Source organism: Pristiophorus japonicus, chromosome 23, assembly GCF_044704955.1.
Source record: "Pristiophorus japonicus isolate sPriJap1 chromosome 23, sPriJap1.hap1, whole genome shotgun sequence".
NCBI classification, from domain to species: domain Eukaryota; kingdom Metazoa; phylum Chordata; class Chondrichthyes; family Pristiophoridae; genus Pristiophorus; species Pristiophorus japonicus.
The window spans coordinates 52,124,100-52,139,514 of record NC_091999.1 but is presented as its reverse complement, the minus strand read 5'-3'; the positions used below and the strand labels follow the sequence as shown (position 1 = coordinate 52,139,514).

General features: G+C 46.8%; 1 long non-coding RNA gene across 2 annotated transcripts in view; it reads left to right on the top strand.

The window, feature by feature from the left end:
* The first annotated feature begins 873 nt into the window (after positions 1 to 873).
* LOC139235663 (uncharacterized) overlaps positions 874 to 15,415 on the top strand; it is a 43,170-nt gene continuing 28,628 nt past the window's right edge. Inside the window, exons 1-3 of one of the 2 annotated variants that reach the window (XR_011588493.1) lie at positions 874 to 1,111; positions 3,082 to 3,263; positions 6,134 to 6,216. This is a non-coding gene — a long non-coding RNA (uncharacterized lncRNA). The remainder of the gene's footprint in view (positions 1,112 to 3,081; positions 3,264 to 6,133; positions 6,217 to 15,415) is intronic. The other variant, XR_011588492.1, reaches the window with a different exon arrangement.

Genomic DNA, 15,415 nt, shown 5'->3' with positions numbered 1-15,415 from the left:
TAGTTGAGGACCGATCACTGTAGCACCCCACTAGTCACTGTTTGCTAACTGGTAAATGGCCCATTTATCCCGACTCAGATTCAAAGTAAAGCTTCGTCTACATTGCCCCATCAAACACAACTAGGGCAGGTACATCACGGGTTAGATCCAGAGTAAAGCTCCTTCTACACTGTCCCATCAAACACTCTGAGGTGAAGTACAGCACGGTTTAAACACAGAGTAAATCTCTCTCTACACAGTCCAACGGCAGATACAGCACGGGTTACATACAGAGTAAAGCTCCTCCTGCACTATCCTAAAGAATCCCAGGTCAGGTACAGCAAGGGTTAGTCACAATTTGAAGCACCCTGTAAGCTGACCTATCAAACACTCCCATGGCAGGACAGCACAGGTTAAATACACAATTAAATATACACTGTCCCATCAACTATTCCCAGGGCACTTTCAACACAGGTTAGATGCAGAGTAAAGGTCCCTCTACATGGTCTCACCAGACATTCAAAGGCAGGTACAGCACTGGTTACATAAAGATTAAATCTCCCTCTAGCCTGTCCCAAACTCTCCCAGGTTAGGTACTGCATTGGTTAGATAGAGTTAATCTCCCTGTACAATGTCCCATCAAAGACTCTCAGGGCAGGTACAGCACGGGTGAGATATAGAGTGACGCTCCCCCTCGACTGTGCAGTCAAATGTTATTGAATGGGGAACAGGCTCAGGGGTCCGGGTGGCCCACTCGTGCTCCTATTTCTCATGGTCTTATGTATCCAGCATGCCCCGCGGGGGAGAATGTGCCGCACCCAGACTAAAGGAGGTCAGTGCGCAGGCGCGGGCCCTGGCTTTGTTTGGAGCATGCGCGACGCGTGCAATGGCGGAGAAGACGTGTTTTAGACACGCTCCTCACAATTGTCCTTTTCAGCGGGACGGACGGGAATAATGGACTAGCGGGGAGCTGGGGAGGCTTCATAAACAACCCGTGCTCGCCGCAAGCCCGGAATAATAACCGGAATATCGGCGGTTGCATCTTCGGGGCTTTCTCCCGGTCACAGGCCCAGGCTAACGGCGGCCATCTTCCTGCAGGAAGGCTGGTTCAGCGCTCCGCCTTCTTCATTCAGTGAGTAGCATAGCGCATGCGTGGCCATCTTGGTGCAGGAACAAAGTGAATGATGTCAGTGTCTGGAACTGAACCCAGCCAGAGTCAGTACCTTCAGGGGAGGGGAACCAGTGAGTGTAGAACTGAACCCAGCCAGAGTCAGTACCTTCAGGGGAGGGGAACCAGTGAGTGTAGAACTGAACCCAGCCAGAGTCAGTACCTTCAGGGGAGGGGAACCAGTGAGTGTAGAACTGAACCCAGCCAGAGTCAGTACCTTCAGGGGAGGGGAACCAGTGAGTGTAGAACTGAACCCAGCCAGAGTCAGTACCTTCAGGGGAGGGGAACCAGTGAGTGTAGAACTGAACCCAGCCAGAGTCAGCACCTTCAGGGGAGGGGAACAAGTGAGTGTAGAACTGAACCCAGCCAGAGTCAGTACCTTCAGGGGAGGGGAACCAATGAGTGTAGAACTGAACCCAGCCAGAGTCAGAACCTTCAGGGGAGGGGAACCAGTGAGTGTAGAACTGAACCCAGCCAGAGTCAGTACCTTCAGGGGAGGGGGAACCAGTGAGTGTAGAACTGAAACCAGCCAGAGTCAGTACCTTCAGGGGAGGGGAACCAGTGAGTGTAGAACTGAACCCAGCCAGAGTCAGTACCTTCAGGGGAGGGGAACCAGTGAGTGTAGAACTGAACCCAGCCAGAGTCAGTACCTTCAGGGGAGGGGAACCAGTGAGTGTAGAACTGAACCCAGCCAGAGTCAGTGCCTTCAGGGGAGGGGAACCAGTGAGTGTAGAACTGAACCCAGCCAGAGTCAGCACCTTCAGGGGAAGGGACAGAGTGGAACCAGTGAATGCAGGTTGATTTTGAAGATGAAGGGGTTGACTTATGAGGATAGGTTAAGTAGGTTGGGCCTGTACACATTGGAGTTCAGAAGAATGAGGGGCGATCTTATTGAAATTTATAAGATAAGGAGGGGGCTCGACAAGGTGGATACAGAGAGGATGTTTCCACATGGAGGAAACTATTACTAGGGGACATTGTCTTAAAAGAAGGGGCCGCCCATTTAAAACTGAGATGAGGAGGAATTTCTTCTCTCTTGAGTGCTGTAAATCTGCAGAATTCTCTGCCCTGGAGAGCTGTGGAGGCTGGGTCATTGAATATATTTAAGGCAGAGATAGACAGGTTTAACAGAGGTGCTCACAATCAGGAAGGCTTTAGATTGAGTCAGGGAACAGAGTGGTTCTGCTCACACAATCAAAGAATGGTTACAGCACGGAAGGCCATTCGGCCCGTCGAGCACTTGCTGGCTCCCAGCTAGTCCCACTGCCCCGCCATTTCCCCCTGCAAATGTTTTCTTTCAGATACTTATCCAACTTCCTTTTGAAAGCTGTGATTGAATCTGTCTCCACCATCCTTTCAGGCCGTGCATTCCGGATCCAATAGATTTTTCTTATGTTGCCTTTGGTTCTTCTACCAATCACCTGAAATCCGTCTCCTCTGGTTCTCGACCCCTCCACCAATGGGAACAGTATCTCTCTATCGCCTCTGTCCGGACCCCTCATGAATTTGAACATCTCTATCAATTCTCCTCTCCACCTTCTCTGCTCCAAGGAGAACAACCCCAGCATCTCCAGTCAATCAACGTAACTGAAGTCCCTCATCTCATGAATCATTCTTGTCAATCTTTTCTGCACCCTCTCTAAGGCCTTCACATCCTAATGTGCGATGCCCAGAATTGGACACAATGGTCCAGTTGAGACCGAACCAGTGTTTTACAAAGGTTCATCATAACCTCCTTGCTTTTGTACTCTGTGATGCCCAGCAATCTGTAAGCTTTTTTAACTGCTTTCTCAACCTGTCCTGCACCTTCAGTGCTTTGTGCACATATACCCGCAGGTCTCACTGTTCATGCAACCCTTTAGGATTGTACCCTTTAGTTTATATTATCTCTCATTCATTTAATCATGCTTTTCTAATTTTATTTCTTCACTCAGATTCACGGCCTCATTTTATTTCTTCCTCCGAGCCCCTCAACTTAATCTGGCAGCGTAATATTGGCGACTGGTGATTGATTGCCCTGGGAACCAACAGGAAGAGAGCTCGGAGGGCCCAGAGAGCAGCGTGTTCTGCAACCAATCACGGTGCTTGAGGGGTGGATCCTGAGTCGATCTGTCAGGTGAGTCTGTGTGAACCCCTCTTAAATAATTCACCTTTTAAAAGTTAAATCGAAATTTCTTTTTGTCAACAAAGCAGTTTAACATTTGTCAGTATTTTATTTCCATTTATGAGTTCCTATTATGAGTTTCAGACATTTCAGTGCCAAGTGGACCAGGTGTTTAAAGGTCATTCATTTCCCTCTTTCCATATCGCCGTTACTTAAAGGGACAGAGATTGATTTCCCCGCATTATGCATTTGTAGCAGTTAAAATAACATCCTTCCTGTTGGTAGTGAGTTACATTCTGTGTGTGATGAGATGGCTGTTGGCATCAGCCTTTAAAATACACATCCTCTTGTTCAAATCTCTCCAGGGTCTCACCCTTCCCTATCTCTGTAACCTCCTCCAGCCCACCAACCCTCTTAATAGTTTGTTTTCTTTGGAACAGAGGAGCTGAGGGGTGACCTTAATGAGGTGTATAAAATTATGACTGGCCAAGATAGAGTGGATAGGAAGGACCTATTTCCCTTCGCAGAGGTGTCAGCAACCAGCAGAACTTTTTAGCCAGTACGTAGCAAGCCCAACACGAGAGGGGGAAGTTCTGGACTTAGTATTGCTAGTGATCGTAATCCAGTTAGATTTCTGGTAGATATGGAAAAGGACAAAGGAATAAAAGTTCTCAATTGGAGAAAAGTCAGTTTTACTAAGCTGAGATGTGGTTTATCCAAAGTGGACTGGAAACAGCTTCTGGAAATGGTGAGAAATTGGGAAATGTTGGTGTTCAGAGGGACCTTGGTGTCCTTGTACACAAATCACTGAAAGTTAATATGCAGGTACAGCAAGCAATGAAGAAAGCAAATGGTATGTTGGCCTTTATTACAAGAGGATTTGAGTACAAGAGTAAAGACGTCTTACTGCAATTATATAGGGTCCTGGTGAGACTACACCTGGAGTATTGTGTGCAGTTTTGGCTGCTTACCTAAGGAAGGATGTACTTGCCATTGAGGATGGCAACGAAGGTTCACCAAACTGAATTCATGGGATGGGAGGATTGTCCTATGAGGAGAGATTGAGTAGACTAGGCATGTATTCTCTAGCGTTTAGAAGAATGAGAGGTGATCTCATTGAAACATACAAAATGCTTAAAAGGGCTTGACAGGATAGATGCAGGGAGGATGTTTCCTCTGGCTGAGGAGTCTAGAACCAGGGGTCACAGTCTCAAAATAAGGGGTTCGCCATTTAGGACCGAGATGAGCAGAAACTTATTCACTCATTAATCTTTGTAATTCTCTACCCCAGAGGGCTGTGGAGGCTCTGTCTTTGAGTATATTTCAGACAGAGATCAATAGATTTTTGTATATTGAGGGAATCAAGGGATATGGAATAGTGCAGGAAAGTGGAGTTGAGGTAGAAGATCAGCCATGATCTCATTGAATGGCAGAGCAGGCTCGAGGGGCCGAATGGCATACTCCTGCTCTGAAATCTTATGTTCTTATGTTGAAGTTAAATCAGTCTCAGCAGTGGGAGGCATTCAATGAAGAGATAATGAGGGTTCAGAGGGAGTATGTTACCTTAAAGAAATAGGAGCAGGAGTAGGCCATAATGTCCCTCGAACCTGCTCCGCCATTCAATGAGATCATGGCTGATCATCGACCTCAACTCCACTTTCCTGCCTGATCTCCACATCCCTTGATTCACCGAGAGTCCAAAAATCTATCTATCTCAACCTTGAATAGACTGAGCATCCACAGCCCTCTGGGGGAGAGAATGACAAAGATTCACAACCCTCTGAGTGAAGAAATTACTCCTCATCTCTGTCTTAAATGGCCTACACATTATCCTGAGACTGTGCCCCCGAGTTCTAGACAGTCCAGCCAGGGCAATCAACCTCTCAGCATCTAACCTGTCAGTCCCCTTCAGAAACGTGTATGTTTCAATGAGATCACCTCTCATTATTCTAAACTCGAGAGTGTATCGGCCCATTCTACACACTATCTCATCATCAGACAGCCCTCTCTTCCCAGGAATCAATCTTGTGAACCTTTGTTGCACCGTCTCCAAGGCAAGTGTTTCTGTCCTTAGATAAGGAGACCAAACTGTGCCCAGTACTCCAGGTGTGGTCTCACCAAGGCCCTGTAGGATCGTAGCAAGACCTCCTTACTCTTATACTCCAACCCCTTGCAATAACGGACAAACCATTTGCCTTCCTTATTGCTTGCGTACCTGCATGCTCACTTTCTGTGTGTCTTGCACGAGGACACCCCAAATCTCTCTGAACACCAACGTTTAAAAGTTTCTCATCATTTAAAAGATATTCTGTTTTTCTGTTGTTCCTACCAAAGTGAATAACCTCACATTTCCTGACATTATACTCCATCTGCCACCTTACTGCCCACTCACATAGTCTATCTATGTATATCTTGCAGACTCTTGTGTTCTCACAGCTTACTGTCCCACCTAGTTTTGTATCATCAGCAAATTTGGATACATTACACTCGGTCCCTTCATGTAGGTCATTAATCATAAAATCATCGAAATTTACAGCATGGCAGGAGACCATTTCAGCCCACCGCGTCCGTGCCGGCCGACAAACAGCTATCCAGCCTAATCCCACTCTCCAGCTCTCGGTCCGTAGCCCTGTAGTTGATGGCACTTTAAGTGCACATCCAAGTATTTTTCAAATGTGCTGAGTGTTTCTGCCTCTATCACTCTTTCAGGCAGTGAGTTTCAGACTCTCACAAACCTCTGGGTGAAGAAATTTCCCTTTGTATCTCCTCTAAACCAATTACTTTAAATCTATGCCCCTGGTTGTTGACCCCTCTGCCAAGGGAAACAGGCCTTTCCTATCCACTCTATCCAGGCCCCTCATAATTTTATCGACTTCCAACAGGTCTCCCCTCAGTGTCTTCTGTTCCAAAAAAAACAGATCCAGCATCTCCAATCTTTCCTCATCGGCAAAATTCTCCAGTCCAGGTAACATTTTTGTAAATCTCCTCTGCACCCTTTCCAGTACAATCACATCTTTCCTGTAATGTGGTGACCAGAACTGCACACAGTATTCCAGCTGCGGCCTAACCAGTTCAAGCATAACCTCCTAGGTCTTGTATTCCATGCCTTGACGAATAAAGGTAAGTATTCCATATGCCTTCTTAACCACCTTATCTACCTGGCCTGCCACCTTCAGGGATCTGTGGACCTACACTCCAAGGTCCCTTTGTTCCTCTACAATTTTCAGTGTCGTACCATTTAATGTGTAATCCCTTGCCTTGTTAGACCTCCCCAAATGCATTACCTCACACTACTCCGGATTGAATTCCATTTACCACTTTACTGCCCCCCTGACCAGTACATTGATATCTTCCTGCAGTCCGCAGCTTTCTTCTTAATTCTCAACCACACAGCCTATTTTAGTGTCACCTTTAAACTTCTTAATCATACTCCCAACATTCAAGTCCAAGTCATTGATATATATCACAAAAAACAAGGGACCCAGCACTGAGCCCTGCAGGACCCCAATGGAAACAGCCTTTCAGTCACAAAAACACCCATCTACCATTACCTTTTGCTTCCAGCCTGAGCCAATTTTGGATCCAATTTGCCACTTAGCCCTGGATCCCTTGGGCTTTTACTTTTGTGACCAGTCTGCCATGTGGGACTTTATCTAAAGCATTGCTGAAATCCATATACACTACATCACACACACTACCCTCATCGACCCTCACGGTTACCTCCTCTCAAAATTCAATCAAGTTAGTCAGACACGATCTTCTCTTAACAAATCCATGCTGACTGTCTTTAATTAATCCATGTCTTTCCAAATGAAGATTTATCCTGTCCCTCCGGATTTGTTTCCAGTAATTTTCCCACCACTGAGGTTCCGGAGTGATGTCAGGAAGCACTTCCTCACACAAATGGTGAGAATCTGTTTCTCTTGGCTCGAGAGTCGAGAACTAAGGGTTATTGTCTCAGGATACGGGCTCAGCCATTTAGGACTGAGCTGATGAGAAATTCTGCACTCAGAGGGTCGTGAATCTTTAGAATTCTCTACCCCAGAGGACTGTGGATGCTGAGTCATTGAGTATATTCAGAGCTGAGATAGAAAGCTGTTTGGACACTAAAGGAATCGAGGGATATGGGGATAGTGCGGGAAAGTGGAGCTGAAGTACAAGATCATCCTGGATCTTATTGAATGGTGCAGCAGGCTCGAGGGGCCGTATGACCTACTCCTGTTCCTAGTTGTTATGTATGTTCTTGTGTTCATTCACGACTGGATGTGGGAGGACTGCAGAGCTTTGATCTGATTCATTGATTGTGGGATTGCTTGGCCCTGTTTATACCATGCTGCTCTCGCTGCTTAGTATACATGTAGCCCTGTGTTGCAGCTTCCCCAGGCTGGTACCTCATTTCTCGGTACGCCTGGTGCTGCTCCTGGCATGCTCTTCTACACTCCTAATTGAACCAGACTTGATGGTAATGTTAGAGTGAGGGATATGCCGGACCATGATGTTACAGATTGTGGTGGAATACAATGCTGCTGCTGCTGATGGCCCACAGTACCCTGAGGATGCCCCGTTTTCAGCTGCTAGATCTGTTCTGCATCTATCCCGTTTAGCACGGTGATGGTGCCACACAACACATTTGAGAGTGTGTTCGGTGTGACTGTGTCTCCACAATGACTGTGTGCGGTGGTCACTGCTACCAATGCTGTCATAGACAGAGGCAGCTCCATGTGGGACAGGCTGGATGTACCTGATGGTCTTTACCTGTCCGTCATTGTTCGTATCTGTGACAGGTAGATTGGTGAGGATCAGGTCAAGTAGGTTTTTTCCTCGTGTTGGTTCTGTCACCATCTGCTGTAGGCCCAGTCTGGCAGATATGTCCTTCAGGACTCGACCAGCTCAGTCAGTAGTGGTACTACCGAGTCACTCTTGGTGATGGACATTGAAGTTCCCCTCCCAGAGTACATTCTGTGCCCTTGCTACCCTCAGTGCTTCTTCCAAGCTTAAACCAGTGTGAGTAATAGAATAGATTACATTATAATGTGAGATGTTTATACCTATAATGGTGAAACTATAAGAACTAACAGCAGGCAAGGTAGTTTAGGGATAATGAGAAAATTACTGAAGAAAAGTAAGTGCTGGGAACCAGGGAAAGTGTACTTGTAAATCACAGATTAGAGAAGTTCCAGCTGTCTTTTCCTCACTTCCTGCCCAAACCCAGCAGAGAAGACAAAGAAGAGTCCGGTGCCAGAGGTGGATCAGTGCCGGGTATAAAAGTGAGGGGAGACTGATGTAAGGGGCAGTGGGGACTGGAGACACCGGAGATCAAGCTCAGGGCGCCCGAGGTTCCATCCAGCGGGCTGACCTGGTGTCAGTTACTGTGGACACGCGGGACTTGCATCTTTACTCTGATTGGTGGATCAGTATAAGATACGGTGGGTGACGGAGAAACTGCTCATCTTATATTTCTTATTAAGGCATTAAAGTTGCTGACACTGGACTCTGGAACTTGCTCATTAATAAGAAAAGGGACTTTTACATCCCCAAATCTCTCTCGCCACTCCTTTTAAAATGTTCCCATTTAATGTACATTTCCTCCATTTTTCTTCCAAAATGTTTTGCATCAGATTTCTCTGCACTAAATTTCATCTGCCATTCATCCAGCCCATTTACAAACCTGTGCATTCAGACTGAGCTCACTTACAGTTCGCTTCACAGAGCCCCACGCTCCCCATTTTTGGCGTCAGCTGGAGATTTTGATCATACTGCAGGTCTGATCACCGATTTTTAAAATAATTTATTTATTATTATTTATTGTCCCTCTGGCCCCAATCTCGATAGCATAACAAAATAAAATTCAGTTCCCCCAGTTTGGACTTTCAATTATTGGAACAAATTCTGAGGGACAGGATAAATCTTCATTCAGGAAGACCGGGATTAATCAGGGACATTCAGTACGGATTTGTTAATGGAAGGTGGTGTCTGACTAACCTGATTGCATTTTTTGAGGAGGTCACACGGAGGGTCGATGAAGGTGCTGTGTTTGACGTTGTGTATATGGATTTTAACAAGGCTTTTGATAAGATCCCACATGGCAGACTGGTCATGAAAGTAATAGCCCATGGGATACAAGGCAAAGTGGCAACTTGGATCCAAAATTGGCTGAGCTAGGAAGCAAAGGTTAATGGTCAATGGGTGTTTTTGCGACTGGAAGGATGTTTCTGGTATACATCAATGATTTAAACTTGAATGTAAAGGGTATGACTACGACGTTTGCAGATGATACGAAAATTGGCCGTGTGGTTGATAATGAAGAAGAAAGCTGTAGACTGCAGGAAGGTATCAATGGACCTGTCAGGTGGGCAGAGCAGGGGCAAATGGAATTCAATCTGCAGAAGTGTGAGGTAATGCATTTGGTGAGGGCTAACAAGGAAAGGGAATACACAATAGATGGTAGGTCACTGAGAAGTGTAGAGGAACAGGGGGACCTTGGCGTGCTTGTCCACAGATCCCTGAAGGTAGCAGGACAGGTCGATAAGGTGGTTAAGAAGGCATACGGGATACTAGACTTTATTAGCCGAGGCATAGAATACAAGAGCTTGAACTGTACAAAACACTAGTTAGGCTACAGCTAGAATACTGCGTGCAATTCTGGTCATCACATTACAGAAAAGAGAGGGTACAGAAGGGATTTACCAGGGTGATGCCGGGACTAGAGAATTTTAGGTATGAGGAAAGATTGGATCGGCTGAGGTTATTTTCTTTGGAACAGAGGAGGCTGAGGGGAGACCTTATTGAGGTTTATAAAATTATGAGGGGCCTAGATGGAGTGGTTAGGAGGGACCTATTCCCCTTAGCAGAGGGGTCAATAACTCAGGGCATAGATTTAAAGTAATTGGTAGAAACGTAGAAATGAACAGCGCAGGAGGCCATTTTGGCCCATCGTGTCCACGGCGACCGATAAAGAGCCGCACGGCCCTCGGTCAGCAGCCCTGAAGGTTACATATAAACCTGTGAGCAATGAACAATGGCGGAAAGGTAAAGAGCACCCGGGCCAACCAGTCCGCCTCACACAACTGCGACACCCCTTACACTGAAACATTCTACACTCCACCCCGACCGGAGCCATGTGATCTCCTGGGAGAGGCAAAAACCAGATTAAAAACCCAGGCCAATTGGGGAAAAGAAATTTGAGAAAATTCCTCTCTGATCCATCCAGGCGATCGAAACGAGTCCAGGAGGTCACCCTGGCCATATTCGATTTGCTGCAGTACTTACCATCGTATCTGCGCCAGCCAACAGGAGGTTATCCAGTCTAATCCCAATTACCAGCTCTAGGTCCGTAACCCTGCAGATTACGGCACTTCAAGTGCCCATCCAAGCACCTTTTAAATGTGGTGAGCGTTTCTGCATCCACCACCCTTCCAGGCAGTAAGTTCCAGACCCACAGAACCCTCTGCATGAAGAAGCCTCCCCTCAAAACCCCTCTGAGCCTTCCACCAACCACCTTAAAACTATGCCCCCTCGTAATTGACCCCTCCACCAAGGGAAGTAGACCCTTACTATCCACTATATCCAGGCCTCTCAAAATGTTGTCACCTCAATGAGGTCTCCTCTCAGCCTCCACTGTTCCAATGAGAGCAAACCCAGCCTATTCAATCTGCCCTCACAGCTAAGATGCTGCATTCCAGGCAGCATCCTTCGTAAATCTCCTCTGCACACTCTCTCGTGCAATCACATCCTTCCGATAATACAGCAACCAGAACTCCAGCTGTGGCCTAACCAGGGTATTATACAATTGAAGCATAACCCCCGTGCTCTTGTATTCTGTACTTCAGCCAATAAAGGCAAGCATTCTGTCTGCCTTCATAACCACCTTATCCACCTGGCCTGCTACTTTCAGGGATCTGTGGACAAGCGCTCCAAGGTCCCTTTGATCATCTACCGCTTAATGTGTATCATCATCATCATCATCATCATAGGCAGTCCCTCGGGTTCGAGGAAGACTTGCTTCCACTCTTAACCTGAGTTCTTTGGTGGCTGTACAGTCCAATATGAGACCCACAGTTTCTGTCACAGGTGGGACAGATAGTCATTGAGGGAAAGGGTGGGCAGGGAGCCTGGTTTGCCGCACGCTCCTTCTGCTGCCTGCGCTTGATTTTTGCATACTCTCTGCGATGATACTCGAGGAGCTCAGGCCCCTCCCGAATGCACTTCCTCCACTGAGGGCGGTCTATGGCCAAGGACTCCCAGGTGGCAGTGGGCATGTCGCACTTTATCAGGGAGGCTTAGAGGGTGTCCTTGTAACGTTTCCTCTGCCCGCCTTTGGCTTGTTTGCCGTGGACGAGTTCCGAGTGGAGCGCTTGCTTTGGGAGTCTCGTGTCTGGCATGCGAACTGTGTGGCCTGCCCAGCGGAGCTGATCAAGTGTGGTCAGTGCTTCAATGCTGGGGATGTTGGCCTGGATGAGGAAGCTAATGTTTGTGCGTCTGTCCTCCCAGCGGATTTGCAGGATCTTGTGGAGACATTGCTGGTGGTATTTCTCCAGCGATTTGAGGTGTCCACTGTACATGGTCCACGTCTCTCAGCCATACAGGAGGGCGGGTATCACTACAGCCCTATAGACCATGAGCTTGGTGACAGTTTTGAGGGACTGATCTTCAAACATTAATGTGTATACCCTTTCCTTATTAGCCCTCCCAAAGTGCATTACCTCACACTTCTCCGAATTAAATTCCATTTGCCACTGCTCTGCCCACCTGACCAGTAGATTGATATCTTCCTGCAGTCCATGACTTTCCTCTTCATTATCAACCACACAGCCAATTTTAGTGTCATCTATAAATGTCTTAATCTTACTCCCTGGATTCAAATCAAGATCATTGATATATACCACAAAAAGCAAGGGACCCATGACTGAGCCCTGCAGAACCCCACTGGAAACATCCTTCCAGTCACAAAAACATCCATCAATCATTACCTTTTGCTTCCTACCTCAAAGACAATTTTGGATCCAACTTGCCACTTTGCTCTGGATCCCATGGGCTTTATCCTTCGTGACCGGTCTACCATGTGGGACCTTATCAAAAGCTTTTCTAAAGGCCCTATTCACTGCATTGTGTGCACTACCCTCATCGACCCTCTTGGTTGAATTTTTTGAGGAGGTAATCAGGTTAGTCAAACACAATCTTCCCTTAACAAATCTCTGCTGACTGTCCCGCATTAATCCTTGCCTTTCCAAATGTAGATTTATCCTCTCTCACAGGATTTTTTCCAATAATTTCCCACCACTGAGGTTCGGCTGACAGGCCTGTAATTACTTGGCCTATCCCTTTCTCCCTTCTTAAACGATGGTAACATGTTAGCAGTCCTCTGGCACAATGGCCAAATCCAAATAGGACTGGAAAATGATGGTCAAGGGATCTGCTATTTCCTCTTTTACTTCGCTCAACAGCCTGGGATGCATTTCATCTGGGCCTGGGGACTTAGCTACTTCCGAAGCTGCTAAACCCCTTAATACTTCTCTCACTGTTTATTTCATCCAGAATTTCACACTCCTCCTCGATAACAGTATCTGCATTGCCCTTTTCCTTTGTGAAAACAGACGCAAAATATTCATTAAGAATCATAACATCTTCTGCCTCCACACAAAGATGGTCTCTAATAGGCGATACCCTTTCTTTAGTTATCCTCTTGCTCTTAATATATTTATAGAACATATTTGGGATTTCCTTAATTTTACTAACCAAGTATTTTTCATGCTCTCTCTTAACATTCCTAATATCCTTTTTAATTTTACCTCTTAACTTTCTATATTCCTCAAAAGATTCTACAGTATTTAGCCGTTGGTGTATGACATGAGCCTCACGTTTTTTCTTTATCCTCCCCTGTAAGTCCTTAGACGACCAGCGGGTTCTAGAATTGTTATTCCACCCTTTTTCTTTAAAGTCACATGTTTGGCCTGAGCCTTCCAGACCTCCTCCTTGAATGCCTCCCACTGTTCCGACACTGATTTACCTACAAGTAGCAGTTTCCAGTCCACTGTGGCCAAATCACTCCTCAACTTAGCAAAGTTAGCTTTTCCCCAATTTGGGACTTTTATTCGAGGCCTATCCTTGTCCTTATCAATAACTAACTTGAATCTGACTGAATTATGGTCACTGGCACCCAAGTGCTCTCCCACTAATACCCCTTCAACCTGCCCAGCTTCATTCCCCAAAACTAAATCCAAAACCGCCCCCTCTCGTGTTGAGCTTTTTACATACTGACTAAAAAAGTTCTCTTGAATGCAGTTTAAGAATTCCGTACCCTCTATACCCTTCACAGTATATTTGTCTCAATCAATATTAGGATAGTTAAAATTTCCTACTATTACTGCCCTATGGTTTTTATACTTCACAGCAATCGGCCAACATATTTGCTCCTCTATCTCCCACTGTTTGGGGGTCTATAATACACAGCCAGCAGTACGATCGCCCCTTTTTTATTTTTAAATTTGACCCATATAGCCTCATTTGATGATCTCTCTGAAATATCACTCCTCACCGCTGTAATAGTTTCTTTAATGAATACCGTGACACCCTTTTTACCCCCTCTCTGTCTTGTCTAAAAATCCTGTAACCAGGAATATTGATCTGCCAAACCTGCCCCTCTTTCAGCCATGTCTCTGTAATGGCTATAATGTAATACTCCCAAGTGTCTACCGGTGCTCTTAGCTCATCTGCCTTACTCGCTGTACTCCTTGCGTTAAAGTATATACCATTTAGCACAGGAAGCCCTCCTTGACTACTACTTACTAACCCTTGTTTCCTCTGTTTAACAGATTCGCTTTCTAAATTCTTGCTATCCAATTTCTGCTTTACTTCCTTCCCTATTGAATGTGTTCTCAGGTTCCCATCCCCCTGCCAAGCTAGTTTAAACTCTCCCCAACAGCAGCAGCAAAGCTCCGCGCGAGGATATTGGTCCCGGCACTGTTGAGGTGCAACCCGTCCGGTTTGTACAGGTCCCATCTCCGCGAGAAGTGGTCCCAATCCCTCAAGAATTTAAAACCCTCCTTCCTACACCAACTCTCCAGCCACGCGTTCATTCTCTCTGTCCTTCTATTCTTGTACTCATTAGCACGTGGCACTGATAGTAATCCGCAGATTACTACTTTTTGAGGTCCTACTCTTTAATGTTCTTCCTAGCTCCCTAAATTCTGCCTGTAGGACCTCATCCCTGTTTCTACCTATGGTGCTGGTCCTGATGTGGACCATGACCTCTAGCTGTTTACCCTCTTTCCCTCCCCCAGAATTCCCTGCGTCTGCTCTGTCACATCCCTGACCCTGGCACCACGGAGGCACCATACCATTCTGGAGTCACGTCTGCGGCCGCAGAAACGCCTCTCTGCTCCCCTAACTATAGAATCCCCAATCACTACAGCTCTTTTATTCTTCGTCCTTCTCCCCTGTGCAGCTGAGCCACCCGTGGTGCCTTGGAACTGGCTCGAGCTGCACTCCCCAGAGGCACCATCGCCCTCACCGATGCTCAGAAGTGAATATCGGTTTGAAAGTGAGATGGACTCACGGGGGGACTCCTGCACGACCTGCCTAGCGTTCTTACTCTGTCTGGTGGTTACCCACTTCCCCTCTGCCTGCACGCTTTTAATCTGTGGGGTGACCACCTCCTGAAAGGTGCTATCCACGGAGCTCTCAGCCTCGCGGATGCACTGTATTGACTCCAGCCGCCGCTCAAGCTCCGAAACATGGAGCTCGAGTAGTTGAAGCTGGAGACTCCTCCTGCACAGTCACCGACACCAATCCCCTCCTGTCTGATATAAACCAATCCCACAGTCACTGACACCAATCCCCTCCTGTCTGATATAAACCCACCCCACAGTCACTGACACCAATCCCCTCCTGTCTGATATAAACCCACCCCACAGTCACTGACACCAATCCCCTCCTGTCTGATATAAACCCACCCCACAGTCACTGACACCAATCCCCTCCTGTCTGATATAAACCCACCCCACAGTCACTGACACCAATCCCCTCCTGTCTGATATAAACCCACCCCACAGTCACTGACACCAATCCCCTCCTGTCAGATATAAACCCACCCCACAGTCACTGACACCAATCTCCTCCTGTCTGATATAAACCCACCCCACAGTCACTGACACCAATGCCCTCCT